We start from the raw sequence: 13813 nt of genomic DNA, 5'->3' as shown, positions 1-13813 counted from the left end.
TGTGGGGTGCTAATTTGTTTGCACACACTCAACTGGTTATTAGCCAGAACTCACAATTCTGAATATGTTGTGAGTTTGTGGCATCTGTATGATGCCTGCGTCCCTTCTAACTCCTTGCTCCCTGCATCCAGGAAGGGTTAAAATCTAATACAGTCATATCTTGGGTTGAATGTGCTTCGAGATGAGTGCGTTCGAGTTGCGCTCCGTTGCAACCTGGAAGTAACGGTGCTCGTTACTTCCGGGTTTCGCCGCATGCGCAGACGCTCAAAATGCCGTCACGCGCATGCGCAGAAGTGCCGAAACGTGACACGCACGGACACGGGTTACGTTTGCTTCTAGATGCGAATGGGGCTCCGAAACGGATCCCGTTGGCATCTAGAGGTACCACTGTAGATTTTACACCCACTGGTGTAGATGGCAAATAGCAATAAATATTTGAAAAAACGGGTCACTGTGTGGACACTCGGGTCAATTATGCAGACAGAAAAATCTGATCTGAACAGCTCATTTGCAACATGACAGCTAAAGGAAGCAATCTTATTAATTGATCTATTTTAAAAAGTATTAATTTTTTCATGTCCTTTCAATTAATCTTTTTTTAACAGGCCAACTACAAATTGGACTCGGGAGTCCACCAGTCACTAGTCATAGGCACTTCTTCTGTATTGTCACATGGTTTGTGATAAGGAATAGCGCTCTAGTCCTTCCATCCCCCATCGCTGCATACCTTTGTGATTTTTTTTTAAAAAAACTATCACATCAAAACCCACACACAAATCAAAACCCAATTTCTACTCTCTTCAAGAAAATGAATGAAAATTAGAAATATACAAACCAGATCATTAACCGACCCAGACTGTTACCTTCCGTTTAGCAATTTAATCTTTCTGACATTTATGTGGAAGATGTTTTAATGCATTGTTCGGTCTCTCCAGTGTTGGATATGGATGATAGTGATGAGCTATTTCCCACTCTTCAAAGGATGTCTTGAAACACACAGTTTCATTATTCTTGTCATTATCTTATCATGTAAAATTACATCTATTCATAATCTGTAGCAAAGAGATACTCTTACATCGTTTGGCACCACACAAACCTTTAACAGCAATGCTTCTCTATCCATTGTGATTTGCATGATTGTGGCTGCTCAGAAAGAAAGCATTAGGCAGCTTACCACACCACCACCACCAGGAAGCCCCAATTCATGCCAATGAAACTGCTGAAGGGGCCCTTCTGAGACATTTGGGTGGGTGCTGCCAGCTAGCATGAGCCTACCCATGCCCTCTTTGAAGGCACAATTGCTAACAGTTCCAGCAAGAAAGAAAAAATGGGAGGCAGTTAAAGAAACACATATGGCTGCATAAGGAACTTTCAGATGAGCTGAGATTTAAAAGGGGCATATATAAGAAATAGAAGACGGGGCAAATCATTTATAGAGTAGCCAACACTTGCAGGGAGAGGGTCAGGCAGGCTAAAGCTCAGAATGAGCTCAGGCTTGCGAGAGAGGTTAAAAATTATTTTAAAGAGGTTTTTTCAGCTACTTTTGAAGCAATAGGAAAAACACAGAAAGGTCCTCTGCAAAAAGTTGGAGAAATGCTGTTGGGTGAAAGAGGGAAGGCAGAACTGCTGAACACTTACAGTGGTACCTTGGGTTAAAGACGCTTCAGGTTACAGACTCCACTAACCCAGAAATAGTACCTCAGGTTAAGAACTTTGCTTCAGGATGAGAACAGAAATCATGCAGCAGCGGTACAGCAGCAGTGGGAGGCCCCATTAGCTAAAGTGGTGCTTCAGGTTGAGAACAGTTTCAGGTTAAGAACGGACCTCCAGAACGAATTACTGTAAGTTCTTAACCTGAGGTACCACTGCACTTTGCCTCTGTCTTCTCCCAAAAGGAAAACAGTACCCAACCTGGTGAAAAATAAAATAAATGAGGCAGGCAGGGACCTGCAGTCCAAGATAGGAAAATAGATGGTAAGGGAATATCTAGCTACTTTGAATGATTTCAGATCTCCAGCCCCTACCCACATCCAAGGAACATGCAGGTGTAATCTTCAAAAATTCTTAGAGAGCAGGTGATGTCCTTACAGATTAGAAACAGGTAAATATACCCATCATCAAAAATGGGGTGGTGGTGGTGAGAGTCTGGAAGGTGACCCATGAAACTACTGACCAGTCAACTTGACATCAGTATGAAGAAAGGTCCTAGAACAGAGAATTCAACATTTGGTCTGTGAGTGCTTAGAAAAGGATCATCTTATTACTAAGAAACAAATAATGCCAGACTGATCTTGCTTCTTTTTTGTTAAGAGTTACCAGCTTGGTGGATCATGAGAATGCTGTGAATGTAACATCTTGATTTCAGTAAGGCCTTCTTATAGAGAAGCTGGTAAAATGTGGTCTAGGCGATTTTATTGTTAGGTGGGTTTGGAGCTGGTTGACTGACCAAACCCAAAGAGTGCTCCACCAATGGTTCCTTGACATTTTAGACAAAAGTGACAAGTGTGGTGTCCGTAGGGTTGTGTCCTGGGCCTGGTATTGTTCAACATCTTTATAAATGACTTGAATGAAGGAACAGGGGGGGATGCTCATCAAATTTGCAGGTGAACCCAAACTGGGAGGGGTAGCCAATACCTAGAAGATAAAATCAGGTTTCAAGATGGCCTTAACAGATTGGAGAACTGGGTCAAAAGTAACAAAATGAAATTCAGTAGGGACAAATGTAAGGTCCTGTACTATATATATATATATATATATATATATATATATATATATATATAATTTTATTAAGATTTTCACATAAAAAAAGAGAAAATACAAAAGTAATAAAGAAAAACAATTAAAAACAATTCCATTTTCATAATATATCCTGCATTTGCTTATTTCCCGGACCTCCCCACACCTCCCCTCTCTGTATTCCAGTTCAATTTATTTATTCAGCAAATCCTTTCCCTCTATTCTATCCTATCCTTATCTTGGTCTTAATATTATGTCTTTAAGTTTTCATCTGTTAACATTCCATTTTTCCATGTTCGCACAGTTGTTACTAAAAACCCCTTGACCTCAATCCATCATCATTCTAACATTCATTAATTTTATAATATTTCTGTAAATAGTATTTAAATTTCTTCCAATCTTCCTCCACCAACTCTTCTCCCTGGTCTCGGATTCTGCCGGTCATTTCCGCCAATTCCATATAGTGTAAGGTCCTGTACTTAGGCAGGAATAATTAGATGTACAAATATAGGGGGATATCTGATTGACAGCAATACTTATTTATTTTGTGTCCCCTCCCCCAAGCCTGCTGTTTGCTTCCTCTTGTGGGTGGGTGGTGCTGTTTTGGCTGCATAAGGATTCACACTCAGAATGAGTTAGTATATGATAGTCCATGAATAAGCCTTGATTTGGTGAGTAGCCTTTGGGTGGTATCTATTGGTTTTCACAGTTACTAAGCCCCTCATAAAGAACCCCTAATTTGTTTCTTTGTTCTTCTTTGTTTCTTCTAGAAGCAGTTGTCCCTTGGTAGAAGCAGAACTATAGGGCTGAAGGAGGGCTGGAAGGGGGCTCTCCAGTAGTAGTGGTGGTGGTTGTTTAGTAGTTTAGTCGTGTCCAACTCTTCATGACCCCCTGGACCAGAGCACGCCAAGCACTCCTGTCTTCCACTGCCTCCTGCAGTTTGGTCAAACTCATTCTGGTAGCTTCGAGAACACTGTCCAACCATCTCGTCCTCTGTCGTCCCCTTCTCCTTGTGCCCTCCATCTTTCCCAACATCAGGGTCTTTTCCAGGGAGTCTTCTCTTAAACTGCTACGGTCACCCTGGAGCTTTTAACCACTTGGGCCTCTGTGTGTCTCTTGTGGAAGTGACCCCTGAAGTCTGCCTATTACCAGTCAAGTTATTGTATTATTCTAGAGGAGGACTTTTCCTTGATAGTCAGTTGGCAGGCACACAGCTGGAGAAATGCCAACAATGAAAAGCAAAGTGGTGGGGAATGAAGAGAGGCGCTCTGGTTTCTAACTTATTAGGGATGCATTATGTGAGATTAATTTCTTGGAAATCTTTACAGTTCCACTTTGTTGGAGTTATCGCCACCTTTTCCTACGCCTTTGCCTGGCATCCTTTCTAACTGCTCCTCCCTACACACTGTTTAACTATTTTGGGTAAAGACTGTTTCCAATCAGCTGAGTATGATTCTGCTAGTCAATAAAAATACTTTAAAAAAAACTATCTCCCCCTCCTCCAATAACAGCAAAACATGTGGCTGAGTTAGAGTTCAACAGAGGTTGCAAATAAATCATTTGTGCCTAAGAGGCCCTCAATAATAGATGCCCCCAGAACATCTCCTAAGGGAAATGCTTGTATTTCACAGAACTCCCTCCTCTTTCCGCATTTCCAAAGAAAAATCCACCCATCCCAATAAACCACGCATTACTGATATCTGATGGCTGTAGTAGATAGCGCCCTTAAACTCCTCTCTCTTTCCAGAGACAGGAAATCATTTAATTTCTGTTGAATCCTTAAAATATGTGGCCTAAATTTAGATCTCATTTCCCTCTAACTCTTAAGTTCAGGCGAATCTGATCTTGCTTTAGACAAAGGTAACAGAGTTTGAGTATTTAATTAGCTCTCCTGTGTTTTGTCAAATCCAGGATGCCCTTTGCCAAGTTTCCCTGCCAACCACAGAGCATCTGTTATGCCCAGTCCTAGTTAGGGCCTGTTGCAACCAGCCCAGAGTCATGGGCAGCCATACAGGACTCCAGAACTAGTCTCAGGTGCAACACATAGAAAGTGCTACTTTATTGACCAAGCTAAGGCAGAAGGTCAAGTCCCAAATATTTGTAATTGGACCCAGAAGATCAAGAGGCTTTATGTTGCCTGAACACTGGTTCTGGGTGGTCCTCATATTCATAGGAGCAGATTTTCAGGGGGCTGCAGTAGGAAGGAGGAGGGAAATTCCCATTTCGCAAGTGGAGCTCCTCCGCTCATTGTTCTTAGGATTCAAGTCTTTGCTTTTATCTTGATGTCTGTATATGTTTTTGTCATATATGTTTTTGTCATACACACACACACACACACATATATACATATATATATATATACATACACACACACGGAGGTACTGTGGCTTAGTAGATAGAAACACTTGACCATATCCCTGAACTTGAGCCCATCCATTCATCCAGCCTAAAACCTATGAAAGGGTTCACTGAACATTGGTGCTTAGCGGATTGCACCCACTCCCTTCTGCAGTCCCCAGCCTTACAATCCCTTCCCAGCAAGCTGCAGTAGATAATGAAGTCTCAACGTGTACAAAATGCTCTAAATGAGGATCTAGCCTTTGATTTCTTCTACATTTGGCAAGCTGCCTTCTCCTCCCAATTACCATGTACTGTATTTTTAGTGATTACTCTTTCTACTGAGAAAAGAAAGTACAGGGCTGCGCAAAGGGTGGGGAGCCAAAAGGGAAACAATTTTGCTTGCTTTTTGGTGGATTAAGTCACTAAGTATTTTTTAAGTGCATCAGGCTTTACCTTTGTGAAGATTCTGTCGCTCCATTGGAGAAGAACACAGATTCTAGCCCCATTCACAACAAAAATGGTTCAAGCATCCATTTGATATATAACTCAGCTGAACAAACAGTTATTCTCACCCTGAAGCAATTTTTTTTATATGTTCATGGAGCTGAACCTAATCTGATCTACTATTTTTGAATCATTGAAGAAAATGCTGAATATACTCCAAAGTATTTGAGATGCTCATACACAATGAGACCTGTTTAATTTGCTTGTGTGCCAGAATCTTACCAATGAGAGTGTGTGTAGTGTAGCAGCTAAAGAGATTGAGCTGTCACCCAGAAAGTCCCTGATTAAAAATCTCAGTTCAGCCAGGAACTGGCTAGCTGCCCTTAGCCATTCCACTGCACTGTTTTATCACCCTCAGCTTCCTGTTCCTCTTCTGTGCAATATGGGAATAATAGTATATATACAATATATATATATATATAATACATATATAATAGTGATATACCTTATCCCAGGAATCCATGCAACAGACCAGTAAGGTATTCTGTATTATTATCCCCATGCTCCAGATGGGAGCGAAGGGAATCATAGCTTTCCAAAGGCTAACCAGAGAGGTTATTTTAGCAGTGCAAAGGGAGCTGGTTTTAATAGCTTTACTGAGCTACTAATGTTCTCTTTAATTACTGTCAAAAACATCCTATTTCTGCCAATTTCATTTGGCCAGTCTTTTACTCTGAGAAATGAAATGAACAAAGATAGAGCTTTTTTGGGGAGCTTTTTGTCCCAGAACTGTTAAGTGCAAATGTATGTGTAGTAATATCCATATCCCTAGCAGTATCCCTGAAATAGTTGCATAGTTGAATGAATAATTTTTCCTTCTCTGCTGAGGGTTAGTTTCCAAAGTGGAAAATTTAAAGTTAGATTGTGTTAAGATAAATTATAGAACAAAAAATGGAGAAAGATGGAAAGGATTTGCTGAAATAGCTAACTGAACTAGAATACAAAAAAGGGAGGTGTGAGGAGGTCGATGAAACAAGTAAATGAAAGGTAAAGATATGGAAATATTGGATGTGTTTTTAAATGTTTTTGTTTTTCTTGTTGTTTTGATGTATTGTTTTTTTGTTTTTTTTATGTATTGTTTGTTAAATTTTTTATTGTTTCTTTTTTTCCTTCTTTTTCTGTAACTATTAAACTTTTAATAAATATTATTTTAAAAAAAAATAGTTTCCAACTGAGAAACCAGCAAAACCAATATAAATAACTTTCAGTGCAAAGTGAAAGTTGCTGAATAACTTCAATGGATAGGTATATTTTATAGGACCTACATTAGGATTCACAAATCCGCTCCACTTCCCAGTGGGGAGGAGTTGCGGTGGACCGCGTGGTCACCCCCTCCCCACCAGGGGGCAGGGGACTTTGTCCCCCGTTGCCCGGGGGATCCAAGCCATGTCAGAGCCTGGCCAGCCAACCCATGGTTGGGGGGGGGGACGGCATGGCTAGGGCCGTTTAAACTGGGGAGCGAGCCAGCGGACTTCCTCTTTGGCTCGCTTCCTCAATCACCCACCCTCCCTCCCTATTTTTCAGGTTAGGCACTGGCCTTGCTATGGACTTTGGTTGGTCGCCTTGATTGTCCGAGGGGCCTGGTAGGAATTTTTCCACTCGGCAAATTGGCACTGGCCACTTGGTTTTCACCTATCTCGTAGCAATCGTCACAACTTTGTTAGGGTTGCGGTTAGGCATTGTTTGACCTTGTGGGGGGGAGGGGAGGTGTGGCTATCACCAGCCCCTCCATGCTTAAGGGTATTCCATTAAAGGAATCCGGGGGTGTTGATCTTGTCTGAAGCTTCATTGGGGGCTAGGGGCTTGACATGACCCCGACAGGAACACCAGGGGGAGCTTGAGTTGGTTTGCATCAACAGGGCTCCCCCTACAGGTGGTTTACCCTTACCGGACTTCCTGCACAGCGGGCAGGAGTCAGATATAGTTGGGTCCAATCAATGCCTAAGCCAATACCGCTCACATTCTGTAATTCAATAAAGTTGTGGCCAAATTTGCCCAATAACATAAACCTAATATCTGATTCTCTGTGTGAGTTATTTCCCAACAAGGGGGTGACTGCGGGGTCTCGACACTCAATGAGAATCTTTGTGAAAGTCCCCGGCTCCTCGGGCTCCTCCACGTAGTCGCCCAAGGCATGAGCCAACAGTGTGACGCGGCAGCTAAAAAAGCCAATGCAATTCTGGGCTGCATCAATAGGAGTAAAGCATCTAGATCAAGGGAAGTAATAGTGCCACTGTATTCTGCTCTGGTCAGACCTCACCTGGAGTACTGTGTCCAGTTCTGGGCACCACAGTTCAAGAAGGACACTGACAAACTGGAACGTGTCCAGAGGAGGGCAACCAAAATGGTCAAAGGCCTGGAAACGATGCCTTATGAGGAACGGCTAACGGAGCTGGGCATGTTTAGCCTGGAGAAGAGGAGGTTAAGGGGTAGCCATGTTCAAATATATAAAAGGATGTCACATAGAGGCGGGAGAAAAGTTTTCTGCTGCTCCAGAGAAGCGGACACGGAGCAGTGGATCCAAACTACAAGAAAGAAGATTCCACCTAAACATTAGGAGGAACTTCCTGACAGTAAGAGCTGTTCGACAGTGGAATTTGCTGCCAATGAGTGTGGTGGAGTCTCCTTCTTTGGAGGTCTTTAAGCAGAGGCTTGACAACCATATGTCAGGAGTGCTCTGATGGTGTTTCCTGCTTGGCAGGGGGTTGGACTCGATGGCCCTTGTGGTCTCTTCCAACTCTATGATTCTATGATTCTATGATTCAAAGGCACTTCCTGACTTAACAACTTGGTGGAAGCAACCTGTTCAAACCTCACCTTTGCCATGAACTAAAGCTTTAGGCGAGCTTCTCACCCTTAGCAGTACAGAGTTAATTTGGTCTACTTTACCAGGTTGTTGCAAGGATTAGTAGGAGGTTATATATATGAGAAACAGTTCAAAATGCTGATTATTATTATTATTTTACCCATTTGACATTTCTTGTGTGCCTGTTTTCTGCAGTCCCCATGAAAGGCATCAGTTATCTGGACTGCACCATGATAATATAAACTAAAGGGGATTAACTTATTCCCAATGGGGTTGCAGGGGAAGTACCGTATTTTTTGCTCTATAAGACTCACTTTTTCCCTCCTAAAAAGTAAGGGGAAATGTGTGTGCATCTTATGGAGCGAATGCAGGCTGCGCAGCTATCCCAGAAGCCAGAACAGCAAGAGGGATTGCTGCTTTCACTGCAAGTGATCCCTCTTGCTGTTCTGGCTTCTGAGATTCAGAATATTTTTTTTCTTGTTTTCCTCCTCCAAAAACTATGTGCGTCTTGTGGTCTGGTGCGACTTATGGAGCGAAAAATACGGTAAATAGGCATGTGGCAGTTTACTCTTCACTCTCTTTTTATTTTATTTTTACAAAGCCCATCAGTTGTCTCTCCACTGCACAAATTGCATTGTGTGAACGCTTGGGGACGGACAGACTGAAAATGCATACAAACCCCATGCTTCCAGAGGGGTAATCATATTAAGTCTGCTGCAGCCAAAACAAAGTGAATTGTGGCACCCTCAAAACATAACGGGTTTGTTGCAGAGTAAACTTCATAGAATAAGTTTCTGTGTGGGCTAAAGTCTGCTTCATTAAAACTGTTATCCTCAATTGGCTTATATAAAGAGAAAAATTGCAAAAAGTGGTGTCAAATAGTTATGAAAGACAAGAGGTACAGTCTGTGCAAATCTCAAATGTATAAAAAACAGCCATAGGGACCATTCATTGCAGTTGTAATAGGCAATCCTTAAACTACAGCACCTTTAAATAATGAGATCACAGAAGCACAGCCAAACAAAGTAGGATGGTGGAATGAAATCAAGCACTCAACTATTTATCAGCTATCGAGCTTGCACTTAGAAGTGTGCATGAGGAAGCAGAGGAGGATACGAACTTCATACAACTAAAAAAATCTTTTGCAGAATAGTGTGACCTGTTTAGACATGCACTTCAGCATGAAATGGAATGTGTATAGTGTTGATTAACAGGGCTTGTTCTACTTTTGCATTTGGCCAATATTTCTTTGGCTGCTGCTGAATTAGAAGTGAATTCTTACTTGCCAAATCTGACCCTCAAGAGGAGCAGTGCTTTTCATAGGTGGGTTTTTCCCTTGTCCATCTTCCTAGTATTGTTTCACAACTCCTCAGTTCCCCATGTGTTAGGAAGTTCCAAGCTACTTATGTCAGCTCCCAGCTTGATTGGGAAGGATATACAATAGCTAGTAGCTACCAGCCATTATGGACCATTGAACACAGCATATTTGGCGCCCATTGTGGAAATACCATATTTTTTGCTCTATAAGACTCACCTTTTCCCTCCTAAAAAGTAAGGGGAAATGTGTGTGTGTCTTATGGAGCGAATGCAGGCTGTGCAGCTATCCCAGAAGCCAGAACAGCAAGAGAGATTGCTGCTTTCACTGCGTAGCGATCCCTCTTGCTGTTCTGGCTTCTGAGATTCAGAATTTTTTTTTTCTTGTTTTCCTCCTCCAAAAACTAGGTGCGTCTTGTGGTCTGGTGCGTCTTATAGAGCGAAAAATACGGTATCTTCAGCTGTTAACCTTTTCTCTCATCTTTTGCATAGCTATCTCCTTGGTTGATATGTTCCTTTTTTTAAAGAATCACACTCAAATAGTCGGGAACTGGGTTTGTTTTGTTTTTAATGTGCCGTAACCTCAGAACTCTCCTGCCATCCTAGCAGTTCGAAAGCACGTCCAAGTGCAAGTAGATAAATAGGTACCGCTCCGGCGGGAAGGTAAATGGCGTTTCCGTGCGCTGCTCTGGTTCGCCAGAAGCGGCTTAGTCATGCAGGCCACACAACCCGGAAGCTGTACGCCGGCTCCCTCTGCCAATAAAGCGAGATGAGTGCCGCAACCCCAGAGTCGGCCACGACTGGACCTAATGGTCAGGGGTCCCTTTACCTTTAACATCAGAATTAACCAAGAAGCCCATCTGTATTGGAAACACAGTGGTACCTCGGGTTAAGTACTTAATTCGTTCTGGAGGTCTGTTCTTAACCTGAAGCTGTTCTTAACCTGAAGCACCACTTTAGCTAATGGGGCCTCCTGCTGCCACCGTGCCGCTGGAGCAGGATTTCTGTTCTCATCCTGAAGCAAAGTTCTTAACCTGAAGCACTATTTCTGGGTTAGCGGAGTCTGTAACCTGAAGTGTATGTAACCTGAGGTACCACTGTAAAGGTATTTGATTGAGATGACCACCTTTTAACCTAGAAAATTGCAGACAGCACAGCTAGAGTTGCCACTGAAATCCACCAATTGTAGAATTATTCTTTGTTTTTACATAACATAAAGAGAAACTGGATACCAATTACTATTATCAGCTACATGATATTTTTCAGAACGGGTATGACCAAGTAACAACTCTACGCATTATATTTCTACAAAGGATCTCCATTATTAGTTTTCAAGTCATGCTTTCAGTTGCCTCTTCTTTCTTCCAAAAGGCCCTTTCCCCCAGACATTTATTTCTGCAGAAACAAATAATTTGGACAAATCTCTTTCATAATGCATTCTCAAATTATCATGAGCAGTGCTTCAGAGATATGAGCTATCCATGCAAATTATGAATGGGGGAGTAAGTATACTTGAAAGTTGAGTAATGAAGATATAAATCTGGCGTGTGGGTGTTTTGTTTCATTTAAATTGTTTGATATAAGCAAGAAGGAAGAGGGAAAGGAAGTGAGGAAAAAGGGAGCCGAAAAACTGGCCTGTGTCTTTGAGCTTCAAAATACCTTCCAGTAACTACAGAAGGAAGAATGCAGATATACCGTACATCCTGGACCCAGCTTAAGAGATCATGACTTCTCCTGTGGTATGTTACAACCGTTAAGATCAACTAGGGCTGCATACTAACCATACATATATATGGCACATGACTTCCCCCAAAGAATATTGGGCACTGTAGTTTGTTAAGGGTGGTGGGAATTGTACCGCTGCGAGGGGTAAGCTACAGTTCCCATGACTGGGGGGGGGGTGAGTCATGTACTTTAGACACGCTTTAAATGTATTTCGCTTATGTAGCAAAATAGTGACTGCTGTGTTTGTGGTCAAGGCTGGACATTCCCCAGCAGCTGCCCCCCCACCATGGAATTCTTTTCTTCTTGAGACTTGAGAATGACCGAACCTTCTAAAACACTTTGCGTGGCGAGTTCCCGCCCCCCACCAGGATAAATAAAGACACGAGACACCATAATTTAAGGTTAAATGGGCGAATTTGGCCACAACTTTATTGAATTCAGGAATGAGAGGCATTGGCTTAGGCATTGGTCCTATCGACTATCCGGCTCCAGCCCATTAGCTGGAGACACGGGGAAGGGTTAACACTATATCGGGCGAGTCTCCTGCTGAGGCACGTCAACTAGGAGCTCCCCCAGGTCATCGCTCGGGGGCGTGCCTTTGGCCCACACCTCCATGGGCTTCGGACAGGGCCACGCCCCCGGAGTCCTTTAACGGACCACCCTTCGTTCACTGGGGGGAGGTGATGCCGTTCCTCCTCCCCCACACATCCTCTTAACCCCTTCTTACCAATGCCTACCGCCAATGCCAAGGAGTTGTGACAAGTTGCTACGAGGTAGGCGAAAAACCAAAAGGCTGTAAATCTCCAATTGGGAAAAATTCCTACCATGCCCCTTGCGGCGACAGACCGAAGTCCATAGCAAAGTCAGAGACCTACCTAAAGCCTACCTAAAGGGAGGGAGGGTGGGAAAACGTGGGGGCTAGCCGGCGAAAAGAGGGCGAGCCCCCTCTGTGCCGGCCCTAAATAGGGCAGGCCACGCCCCCAGCCAGCCGATTGGCTGGCTGAGGGGGCAGACGTGGCCGGGATTCCCCTGTTCTCGCGGGGGCTGAAACCACCCCCGCTCACGTGGGGGCGTGGGCGTGAAGCCCGCAACCCCACCTCCTGGGCAGGCCGGAAGTGGCTTTCTGAAACACAAAGAACATTGCCAGAAACAGCAGTGGTGTGTCTTATTCTTCACTCCTCTTTATTTAATATGACTTGTTATAAGAACAAATGGTGTGCTTCTTCACCTCATCTGTTGCTGGCATGGAAATGTTATAGCATCATGAGTCAAAAGCACAAGGTAAGTTGTACTAAACTTTATGGCAGCAGAGGCATAGCTGGTGGGTTTTTGGCATCAGGCACAGGTTTGGAGGTAAAGCATAGTTCTGCTAACTTCCTGGAGCTAGGCAAGAAGACATTTTTTAGCTCCTTTAAGCTGCTGTCATTATTTGTCAACTGGAGTTTTATATTATGCTGTAGCATTGTTTTAGATATCTTGTAGTAAGTTTTTGTTGTTGCTCCCTTACCTGTAAAACAAGCGCTGAAGACAAAAAAGCTGTGCAGTAATAGATTAATGCTGAATTGTCTGTCTTCAGCCTAAATTAATCCGTAGCTCAGACTGTACCAAGGAAAATTGGGTTCTGTCATTATTTTATTACTTCATTAAGTTTGAATAAATCATAAACATTGAATCAATTGTATAAGAACGATAACTGATACAACCAAGCAAAAACCAAACAATTATATCTTGATAAGAAAGCAAAACAAATACACAGAACAAACAGTAGAAAAGTGTAAGAATTGTATACGATAATCTTCAGGGATTATATCATATAAGCATAACAACAGAAAAGGAATTATGTTTTATATTGCAGATTCGGGAAAGAGGACACAAAACACATATTAAAATAAAATAAATAAGAAATCAAGAGACTTCAACTTAACTAGATCCCTTTAAATGCCAATGGCGAAGACCGACTGTGTTCTTGTAATACTTATATATGATTCTGGATTGTTGGATGCTGCCATTTGATAATGCCCTTTTAAAATGTGGTTTTTTTTGGGGGGGTGCTATTGGTCTGTTGTTTTATTGTCATTGGGTATCTTGTGGTTTTATATGATTTTATCCTGTGAACCGCCCTGAGACCCACGGGTATAGGGTGGTTGTTTATTATTATTATTATTATTATTATTATTATTATTATTATTATTATATGCTTTTGGACTTTAGGCTGCATCCATTTCATGGATGTTGTCAGTTTAGCAGCCATGATACCAGATTAAGTCAGAGGTTCAGTGTTGGGATTGTACAATTGCATTTGACTTGACCTGCAAAGACTATCACATTGCATTCACTGGGCATGAAAGTTTAGACATGATCACAGCATGACTGGAAGTAAGAGGAGGC

The sequence above is a fragment of the Podarcis tiliguerta genome, assembly GCF_965153285.1.
Source record: "Podarcis tiliguerta genome assembly, chromosome: 2".
NCBI lineage: Eukaryota > Metazoa > Chordata > Lepidosauria > Squamata > Lacertidae > Podarcis > Podarcis tiliguerta.
The sequence above is the reverse complement of the archived record's forward strand: the minus strand, read 5'-3'. Positions refer to the sequence as shown.